Source organism: Papaver somniferum, chromosome 3, assembly GCF_003573695.1.
Source record: "Papaver somniferum cultivar HN1 chromosome 3, ASM357369v1, whole genome shotgun sequence".
Lineage (NCBI taxonomy): Eukaryota > Viridiplantae > Streptophyta > Magnoliopsida > Ranunculales > Papaveraceae > Papaver > Papaver somniferum.
Window position 1 is genome coordinate 161,405,502 of NC_039360.1, and position 10,510 is coordinate 161,416,011.

Here is a 10,510-nt window from a genome sequence, read left to right on the forward strand (position 1 = left end):
TGTTTGTAGATTAAAATTTGTCGAATCTCTATAAGGTCTTGATAGGTGTTGGCATGTTTCAAAATTATACATGGATTACTCACAGTGGATGCTTAATATACCATGATAGCTTTGTATTTTAATTTTTTGGAACCAAGTAAAATGACCTGCAAAAATAATTTGTTCTTCTTTTTTAATGTGAAGTGAATATTTTGGAAATTTGTTAGGATGATTTATAGAGTAAGACCTTACAAGCCGGCACTCCTGTTTTAATGTGTACAAAGCTGTTCATTTCGGTTTATGGCTAAATAGGTTAATGTCGTGCATTATTGCTTTCTGTTGGTTTGATTATTTCATGTATGTACTTCTTCTTGAATTTTTGCACCTCTGGGAAATTGCTTGATATGATGTGCGGTTCTTTGTATATGTGTGTTTATGGCAGTTAATATAAAATGTATCTCACTACATTCTCCTTAAAAGACAAGGAACTTGGGATTGTTAGCTCGCTTCCATCTAAGAAGAAAATATCATCCTCTTCTTCCACTCTAATAAGTATGCCTACACGTAGAGATTCCATTGGCTGCCATTCTTCTGCACAGGTTTGCATTTTGTACCTCTGCTCTGATTTATCTCTCATTGAGTGTGAATTCTCTGTGGTTGCTCATCTTCTTTTCTGGTAGCAGGGATCAGGCGCAAGGATGGGAAGGAAAAAAGATGTAGTAATTGCATCTCACCAAGGAGACACCTCAATGGAAAGTTGGACCAAGTGGGGATAAGGTGATCAGCCAAACCCTTTTGTCACTCTCAATGCCCTAGTTGGTAGTTTAATATAGATCATTTGAGAAGTTTTAGTTGTTTCAGACTTTGTGTAATGCTTGTGGGATCAGATAAAAAAAACAGAAAGCTTTGTCAGATATCGAAGGTGCTGAGGACGACACATAATCTGTAAGCTCATATACCCAGCTTAATTTCTGTTACAACGTTTTTTTGGAAGAGTTGCATTATGTAGAGACAAAGTATGGGTTACAAGTAACAGTAAGAAATTTCTGTCTATGTGTTTGTTTTGAAAGATAAGAAGTATATTACTCCATAGTAGGAATAAAACAACGGTAACAACCTGTTGGATTAATCTACCATAGAAATTGCCTAATTCATGTTTGATCTTTGGGGGTTTATCTATGTCGTCCATCTCTGGATCTATATTATATATTAAACTACTCATGACCGTGGTCCTTGCATGTTTCCCAAGTCAATGACTATTTACTTACTCTTCTAGAGGATGGTGGAATGCAAGCTAAGGCAGACTTATATAAGCATAATGATGAATTAGCTAAACAGGTAAAAATAATTTTATCTTGAGAATTTTTTTATGAAGATTATTATTCCATTGAATATATATCATCATGGTTATGGTCCTTATGGATCCTTGCTATACTTTAAAATAAGAGTTGTAGCCTATCTGAAGTTAAGTGTTTCTCTTTTTCAGCTAGAACACATGGAGCAGAAGCTCGAAGAACTTCTTGATATTGTAGTGTCCAAGTGCAGGTGTGTTCATGAAACTCGGAATAAAAATAGAGATTTTTCGGGTATTGGTTGTAATTCGTAAATTTCTAGTTGAATGATTTTGGCAATGCTAATCAAAATGATTGGAACTTTCATTTATCTAATTGAACATGTGTTAGTTAACCTTAACTTAGAATTAGTGAACATCATATTATGTGACAAGTACAACATAATGAGCTTTCCAATTTGGTACTAGTTTGTTGTACGTCAGAACTTCATTTGTGAAATCTGACCCCTTGCTCTTGCGTTGTTTTTATTACAAATACTAGTATTTTATATTCAATTGAATTTGCAGACAAATGAACATTTCCGAGAAGCAACAACTTCGGAATTTGATTCAGACTCTGTCCCCAAAAAATCAAGATCGAGTTGTACAAATTATCAAATGTAGAAAGCTACCAAGAGGTGGAAAATCGTTCTACGATCTGAACATTGGTCTGGATAAAGAAGGTAACAAATGAAAAGCACAAAATAACTCTCTAGGTCATTTTATTGCCGCTATATGTTAATTGGTTCCGTGGTTTGCTTATGAAGGATAATGGAACACTTTGGAGATTGTGCTATTACGTGCGAGCAGCTGAAAATGATAAACGACTTTCATTAGCGGAACTGCAGCAAGGAAAGGTCGTGGTGATAAACTAAGATAATGGAAGTAAGTGAAGTATTCCTTACTTCAGTGTTTGTTTGGAATGTTTCTTATTATGTAGTAAAGCGGATGGGATATAATAAGTACGTAGTGTGATTGGCAGGCCATATCAAAGGGAGGTGGACAGACACGTGAGCATGTCCTCTTAGTCCTAGCCAAAACATTTGGTGCCCTTAAGTTACATATTTTTTTCAAAAAAATGGACGATATGGTCTATTGATAGGTGCTTACACTGTGCTTCAACGTTTTTTTGCATTTATTATGTTTCTCTTCTTTCCAGTTTAGCAATATTTTTCTTACAAGAAGCTAGACGAAGGCTGGTTAGGCAATGCAGATAAAGTTTCTGCACCGGAGTTTGCAAAGGTGAATTTCTTTTCAGAAGATCATAAGAGATGTTTTTTTGTTAATAGATTTTATTAAGTTTTCAGAACTCTCCATGAAAAATTAAATGTTTTTTTATGTCGACATGCGATACATTTTATAATCTATTTCGTAGTGATTTGGTAGATCATCAACCCAATATTTGGTGAACAAGTTGAATTAGCAAAATTAAAAATAGTCCTCTTATTCTACATTGGATTGGAATTCTTCTTTGACCATTTTATTTCAGTCTATTTGAAGGCCACCAAAGATTTTAATTGTGTTTCTTACATGGAGTAACTAAATTCGTGACATTTGGTGACCAAGATAAAGTATAAATATAGGTTCTGGATTGTATTTAATAGGATACAAAATGCAGTAGGGATGGTAATGCCCATATTTTTAAAACAACATCCATGATTCCATATACTCTCTGGGTTTTTTTTTCTCCATTTTTTTAACATATACCTTATAAAGAATTACCTTTAGCTCTTATATGCGTTATCATCTTGGCACCATTATTTTTGTTCCATTATCAAAACTGGTACAACTTTTCGAAAGTTCTGGACTGAAACATGTTATTAAACTATGTTTTCCTTTAGCTTTTAGTGCAGAATTCAGGATCGTTAGATGTCGTTTAGTGAAGTTAGTAATTTCATAAGAGCATATAATCTATTAATCAGTTTCTAGTATGAATCGATAACTACGTTATTGTTGAACATATTCTGAAACTGATTGCAGGTACTGATGGAAAGAAAGGTGGTTTCGAAACTGGAACCCCTGATGGCTAATCTCACCTCAGATCCAGATGTTACTGCTCAAACCGCACCTGTGCAATATTATGCAAGTAATATATATCGTCTATTCTGTATTCATATCATCGGTTTGGATATGTAGATTTATTATCTATGTTGAGGCTGGCTGATGTTCATTGGGGTCACTTGAAATACTACTGACCTCTTATGTATTTTCTATGGATGTCTTTCATCTTTGATTCAATACAACAAGCCTAGAGTTGCTGCATTCAGGCTGGAAAATGGTTATAGAGATTTGAGGGATGCACTGGATTCAGACACTATTAGGTTTTAAGGTAATTTGCTGCGAAACTAATTTCATTTCTTTCTGCTGCTTGCACACTGTAAGTCATTGTGATGTTGTTGATTTTCTTAAAAGAATGAATACAAAGTATACTCTAGTAACTTATTTTTTTCTACCGTGTATAATGAACTGAACGAAGTCGTTGTACTTTTGTTGATTTGCTTTGCAGAAATGGCGTTCTTTGTTGCATGTGAACAAGGGACACAACACATGGATGCTCTACTGTATTTTGTTCTGAATTTAGAATTTCATCATTTTTCTGTGTAATTTTAAACCAAATGGATAAAATGAATGAATGATAGAATGTTGAATTCTCAGTTTGAGTTTAATTTTGAGTTAAATTTGAATATCAGTTAAGGTTCCATTTGAGTGTAATGGACTTGACTTTATTTGAGTTACATTTGACTTTAGTTTGACTTGACTTTTGATGCAGTCAGATTATTTCAGATTCAGCCATTCAGGCATTTCAGCAAATCTGAATCTTTTTTTATTATTATTATAATTTAAATATACGACCTACGGCTCAGGGTCTGTACCTCGTTACCCTTAAAATCAGTCGTTATTCTGAAACCCACGACTAAGGGTCGTTCTAAAAAAGACGCTTTATCAGCGACCCCATCAAAGACCGTTAGAACAGGTCGTTTAACTCGTATATATGACGTGTCCTGACGGTCGCGGAACTTCTGTTTTCCACTAGTGTAACTTGTTAAGGATACCTGTGTAATTGTATGCTTGTATGTTGATGATATGCTTACACTTTTTACAAACATAGATGTGATTAATTCCACTAAAAACATGCGATGAATGAGAACATTTACTTGCAATACTTAGGCCCTGTTGATGTAATATTAGGGATGAGGATTAAAAGATAATCTAACATTTATAGTCTTAGTCATTCTCATCATGTTGAATTTGTGCTTAAGAGATTCAATTATTATGATTGTAAGCCTGCTTTTACTGCGTGCGATTCTTCTTGTAGACTCAAGAAAATAAGGGTAAAGGAGTATCTTAACTTGAATACTCAAGAGTTATAGGATGTATGATGAATTTAGTGAACTGTAAGAGTCTAGACATTGCCTATATTGTGAATAAGTTAAGTAGGTATAATTGTAGTCCGTAGGAAGAGCATTCATATGCACCGAGTAGAGTATTATGGTACCTAAAATACTCTATGACCTTTTGTTTGGTTTATGAAAGGTAATTTTATGTCCTTGAGGGAATTTGTGATGCAAACTGGATAATTGACTAGAGGATTATAAATATACGAGTGGATATATTTTCACTCTAGATTGAGGGTTTGTTTTTGAGAGATTTTTCAAACAGACATATTTTGCTCAATTGACTATGGAATTTGAGAGTATTAAGTTAGATAAAGCACGAGAGGGGGGCGAGTGCCTAAGTTTTTTTTTTAGAAAACATTCTTCTTTGGCATAGGCCCGTGCCACCTATATCTATACATTGTGTTAGCCAAGCCATAATAGCTAAATCTAAAAAATAACTAATCTCAGTCGGCGTTATTTCCATTGATTGGATAAAGTCCAAGAAGAATATCGCGCAACCTTTGAAGAAAGGTTTGTCCAAAAAGATAGTTAGAATTGCATCGAGTGGGATGGGGCTTAAGCTCATCAATTAAACTTTCCATGAAGGATACTCAACCTTGCTGACTGGAGATCCCAAGATCAAGGTTTCGAATGAGACAACTAATTTATGGTGGGTAAAGGTAAATACTATCATAGAATTTCATTCTCCGTCCTTTCCCTATGGTGTAGACGTGATAGTGTGACTGCATGTGGAGGATGACTTTTAAATAAGTCTTAATGAGTTCTATATTTTCAATTTAAGATTAAAGTGGGGTGCAGCAGTAAACACTCTTGATGGAAGTCACCTATCTGAATGAGGAAGTGGGTCGCTTCATATGAGAATATGAGCTAATTCTCTAAAGTATTATGAGAAACAAGATATTTCCAGGTCCAAAACGGAAACAACGACACGATCTTGGAAGCAACCTTGGAGATATCATTGCGTTTTTGTTATCACGAATTACATCAAACGCTAGCATTTCAAGACATATTACAGTGTATCTAGCAAGTAATCCGGTAATATCTCACTAAGCAAAGGTTCAAGACCTCATGGACACCTCTTCCTAAAATGGTATTTCCTACGTTTTTTATATGATTTTTGTTTTTTATCGAAATTTAATTCATTTTGAGAAAATGAGTTTCATGTTGTTTTGATGGTTTTGGTATTATTGGAACTTAGGACCTAAGGGTCACTAAGGGTTGAGTAGTTCACGATTTTTCACTTTGGTGAAAGAAACCTTTAGTCTCACATGTGAGAAACTAAAGATGAAAGTTCTCTATACTATTATGATTTATGCAATCCATAGTATGACCTTGGGGTCAACACGCTTTTGTGTGAGGGAGATGACATAGAAATGACTAGTATGATTTCAACACCTGCACGATCCGTCTATCTGTTCAACTTGTTTGGGTCGTGAGATTGAGATGTTGATTTATCAAGATCTATCTGTATTTTCATGTTTATTGATGTTTTCATTCATGTGGAAACAATATTTATTTTACGGTTTTTAAGTAAATAAAATTAACTTATTGTTTTCTTTGTGAATGAAACTTATTAGTCCCACATCGTGGAGTTTCCATTTTTTAGTTGTTTTAAGAGACTATATAAACCTTTTAGTCCCACATCGGGGAATTCTTTTTCTTAAGTTGTATTTGTCAATTATATAAACAAATTCACTACTTTTGTAAAATCAATGGGAAAGGGGATTCTATATTTTTTAGAGACCCCTAAGGGAAAAATATTTTCTATTATTTTCTTTATGGTTTTTCGGAGTTTCCAAGCTCAAGTGGAGCATCTACTACATTTTATAGTAGCAGGTGTGGTAGGGTGTTTTATCCTAGAGATATCCGTCCTGTGAGGGCTATAGTATCACTCTTGAATGTATTCGGGCGCTAATGTCTTAAGGGAAATCTGTTGAACACGTGACTCACCCTTTTTTTCCAAAATTTTTGCCTTGTTGATGTTGTGGAGATATGGAAAGCTCGTCCGTTTCGTCAATCGATCACTTCCATCGTAAAGGAGCTAAGTATCAATAACTTTTACTTATTTGATTTTTCTTAGTTTTTGATTATTGTGCCCAACAGTTTTACTATCAAAATTCATGTGTCAATTCTAAGAAATTCAAAAATTAAAGAAACGAAAATATAAGAAATTTTGGAAAAAAAACAGAAATGGCAACCATTTCAACAGGGTCTGTATCAGTATCCACAACATGTAAACCGGTATTTATGGATCCGATAAATTGCATAATTCTTTTTTTTTTTTGATGAAAAGAGGCGAGCCTCAAATATATTGATCTCCAATTCAACGACAACGATTATAGGTCTGACCCAAAAGTTCCCAATGATTACAGAGGTTTTCCCTCGACAATACAGATGTTCAAAATAATTAACAACATAGATACAAGACCAAGTCTGAAAATGAGATCCTACCATTCTCAACAGATTCCAAAGTAACAAGACTAGTTTAAATGGTCTCGGTTGGATTAAAAGTAACGCATCCAGACCATATAACAAAACTACAATTAGTAGAGATGTTAGGATCCATAAATCCAACAATTTCTCAAGAGTTTTTTCAAAATCATATCGAAACACATGACATAGGTTTAAAAAGATCTAAAGATCCAACCATTTGTCAATGAGTATTTTATAGTAACAATAACACAAGTAATCGGTATACCTTAACTCGGTTTTCATTGAACTGAATATGTCGGGATCGGTTTGGGTCTTCTTCAGTGTATTTGAAGTGTCTTGTGTGTTCCGTGTCTTTGTAGAGTCGTATGTCTTTGGTAACTTCTGGTTGTTGACATGTGAGTCTCGGAATCTAGACCTGGAAAAATCGCTACTTTGCCGATGGCTGCTGGTCTAATTAAAACTGTCTACAATGGATTTTGAAGTGGTTTTGTCTCCTTTGCAGAGAAGAGCCTGAGCTATTTGTTTGAAGAATCAAAACGATCCATAAGAACTTGATGAAAATACCAACCCAGATCAGTAAACACCACTTCTATCCACATACAAACAATTGCACGATTTAATAACATAGCTGAAAATTAAAATACCCAAACCAGCAGAACTTTAAGATTAAAAAGAAAAGAGGCTGCACTAGAAAGCAAAAAATAGAAACTGAAATAGAAAGAAGAAAGGATGGTTGATAAGGATCAGGAACCAACACTAGAGCTATTAAGCAAACCTAAAACAGGTAGAGAACCAATATCAAAGAGATCCAGTTGAAGTTGAATCTGGATCTGTCATTCAAAACAAAAAAAAATGCCGAAAAATTAAAAAAACAAAAAAAAGTCAGAGAGGAAATAAAAGGCGATGAAGAAGAAGGATTTAGATTTTTCAGCATGGATCCGCTCCAAAGAAACAAAATCAAAACGGCTAAGGTTTTTGGGTTCTTCTGTTTTTTCTGGAGAGAGAATGGTTAAAAGTTATGCGAATTTTCGAGCCAATATCCAAAACGGAAAATGGATCATTTGTCCAAATATTTTTAAATTACGGTTCAAATGGACGAGTAAAAAATAGTTTGGGTGAAATGGTAAAAAAAAAATAGTACCTAGCTTAAATTTAAAAAATAGCAAGGATGAAACTGGATACATCCTGTGTAAATTAAAAATAATAAAAAATATTTGAAAATGGGCACGATGAAACTGGTTACATCCTGCCTATTTCTACATTTTTATCCATTTAAACAGTATCAAAATCTAACTGTCCTTCACTCAGGAATTATTGATTTTGGTCTTTTTAACCAATTTTGTGAATCAAAAAACTGGAAGTATAAGCAAAATTAAGCTTTAAATTAAGAAGCAAAACAAGAAGAAAAAATCATAACCACGCGGCATCTTGAGATTCACGACGGCTAAAATGCATACAGCTAAGGACCTAGGAAAAGCACGCTTTTCTTCACTAGGCGACACTGCTAGTTCTTAACTCTGATTCTGTTTGTGACAGATCATTAACAATTACATCTAGATTAAATTGGTTTTGAGTCCTAGTTAAAAAACCTCATTACTCGTCTCTTTGTCTCCTGCAACACAAGTACCAAAAGAATGCATCCTCTTCTTAACGCCACACTTGCCGACCTTAAGGCTTATGTAAATACCAATCCAGCAGCCTGCAAAATGACAAAGATGATAGAAGCAAGTCTTTAGTCTTTGGAATTGAAACTGAAACAAAAGCAATATTATATATTTCCCAACTCATACATCACAAAAGGAAAGCTGATACACGCTGATAAACTACAATAAACTCAGGCTCAGCAATCGGAGGTTTAAGAAACAAATCACAAATAAAGATATATTTGCTTAAATGTCTTACAATCCAACAGGTTAAGCATGCTAAAGGACTTTCTGTCTTTTGGATTACAAAAATGTAGTTGGTAAACTCAGTAGCTGAGCACAACCGGGAACCAAATAGATTTCATAATTGTGGATGCCAATTTTTTACAACTTCCCCCTGCTCTACTTGACAAATTTCGTTTACATGAGCGAACTGATTTTATTTTTTTTTGAAACAAAAGGTTATATTAAAAGAAAAAAAAAAAGAAAACCCCAACAAGGTCAATTACAACACATAAGAGTATCCCAATTACTCCGGACAAGATTTGGGACAACAAACATGAAAGTATCATTATCACATGACCATAAAATTACTACTTGTTTGACCAAGTCAATACTTTCTTGCACACATTTGTGACGACCTCCGAAAACCCTTCCGTTCCGTTCCTTCCACAAAACCCAACAAACCGCGTAATGCAAAACTTGCCAAACCTGTCTACCCCTACCACGCAGCACATTAGTGGTCCACGCTTCAAACAATTGCAATAACGTGCTTGGGAAAGGCCAAGCAATTCTGAAGGCCGCAATGAAATACTTCCAAATATCAAAAGCATATGTGCAATGAAGGAACATGTGATTTGCATATTCCCTTACGTTTTTACAAAGAACGCATTGATCACTTTCTAATTGAACACCAGGATGTCTCAACATATCTCTAGTGGGGAGAGAATCATGAAAGGAAGCCCATAAGATGAAACTAACCTTGTTAGGAATGTTGGATTTCCAAAGGAATTGATTGAAGCTGCACTCCTCCAAGTCACCTATAAGATTCTTATAACAATTCAAAGAACTGAAGTTTTCCATAATCTCCATTGTGTCATCCTCGTCCAGGCACCTGATGCAAGTCCCGCTTAAGTAAATCGCATTCAAGTTGCTCATTCATGTTCAAATGTCTCACAAAATCGCAAACCAACTCCCCATTCACAATCATGTACGAAATTGAAGCGTTTTTCAGCCTTGCTTCTTTGAAAACAATCGGAAAAAGATCTTGAAGTGTACCCCTATCTAACCATTGATCCTTCCAAAAACGAATGCCCTTCTCATTCCTTACCTTGAAAGACATTATATTTTGTATTAGAGGTACCATATTAGTGACATTCTTCCAAAGACTCCTTCCTTGACAAGAATTATCCGTATCGGGAATTAGAAGATTATTATTATAAGAAAATTTTTCATTCACAATTCTCCTCCATAAACTATTCTTGTTTTTCGAAAATCTCCAAATCCACTTAATTAACAAAGAATGATTTGTTTTCCTCAGATTCATCACGCCTAACCCCCCATTCTCCTTCGGGATGCAAATTTTCTTCCAAGAGACCCAAACCATTTTCCTTCTACCTTCCACAGCTCCCCACATGAAATTGCGCATGATCTTAATCATTTTCTTTTCCACACTCACCGGAAGATAAAAAAGCGAGAGATAATAAATAGGTAGACTTTCCAGAGAG

General features: G+C 34.8%; 1 long non-coding RNA gene across 8 annotated transcripts; it reads left to right on the top strand.

Moving 5' to 3' along the window:
• Positions 1-18: 18 nt before the first annotated feature.
• Positions 19-4,044, top strand: LOC113357848. 8 transcript variants are annotated; one of them, XR_003363965.1, is made up of 12 exons: positions 23-578; positions 663-756; positions 841-924; positions 1,256-1,317; positions 1,466-1,524; positions 1,838-1,992; positions 2,077-2,194; positions 2,280-2,319; positions 2,469-2,551; positions 3,290-3,395; positions 3,557-3,638; positions 3,816-4,036. It is a non-coding gene; the product is annotated as an uncharacterized LOC113357848 (long non-coding RNA). The 8 variants fall into 8 exon arrangements; XR_003363966.1 differs by having other exon boundaries at positions 2,292-2,319; XR_003363963.1 differs by having other exon boundaries at positions 19-578; positions 2,280-2,551.
• The last annotated feature ends 6,466 nt before the right edge of the window (positions 4,045-10,510 follow it).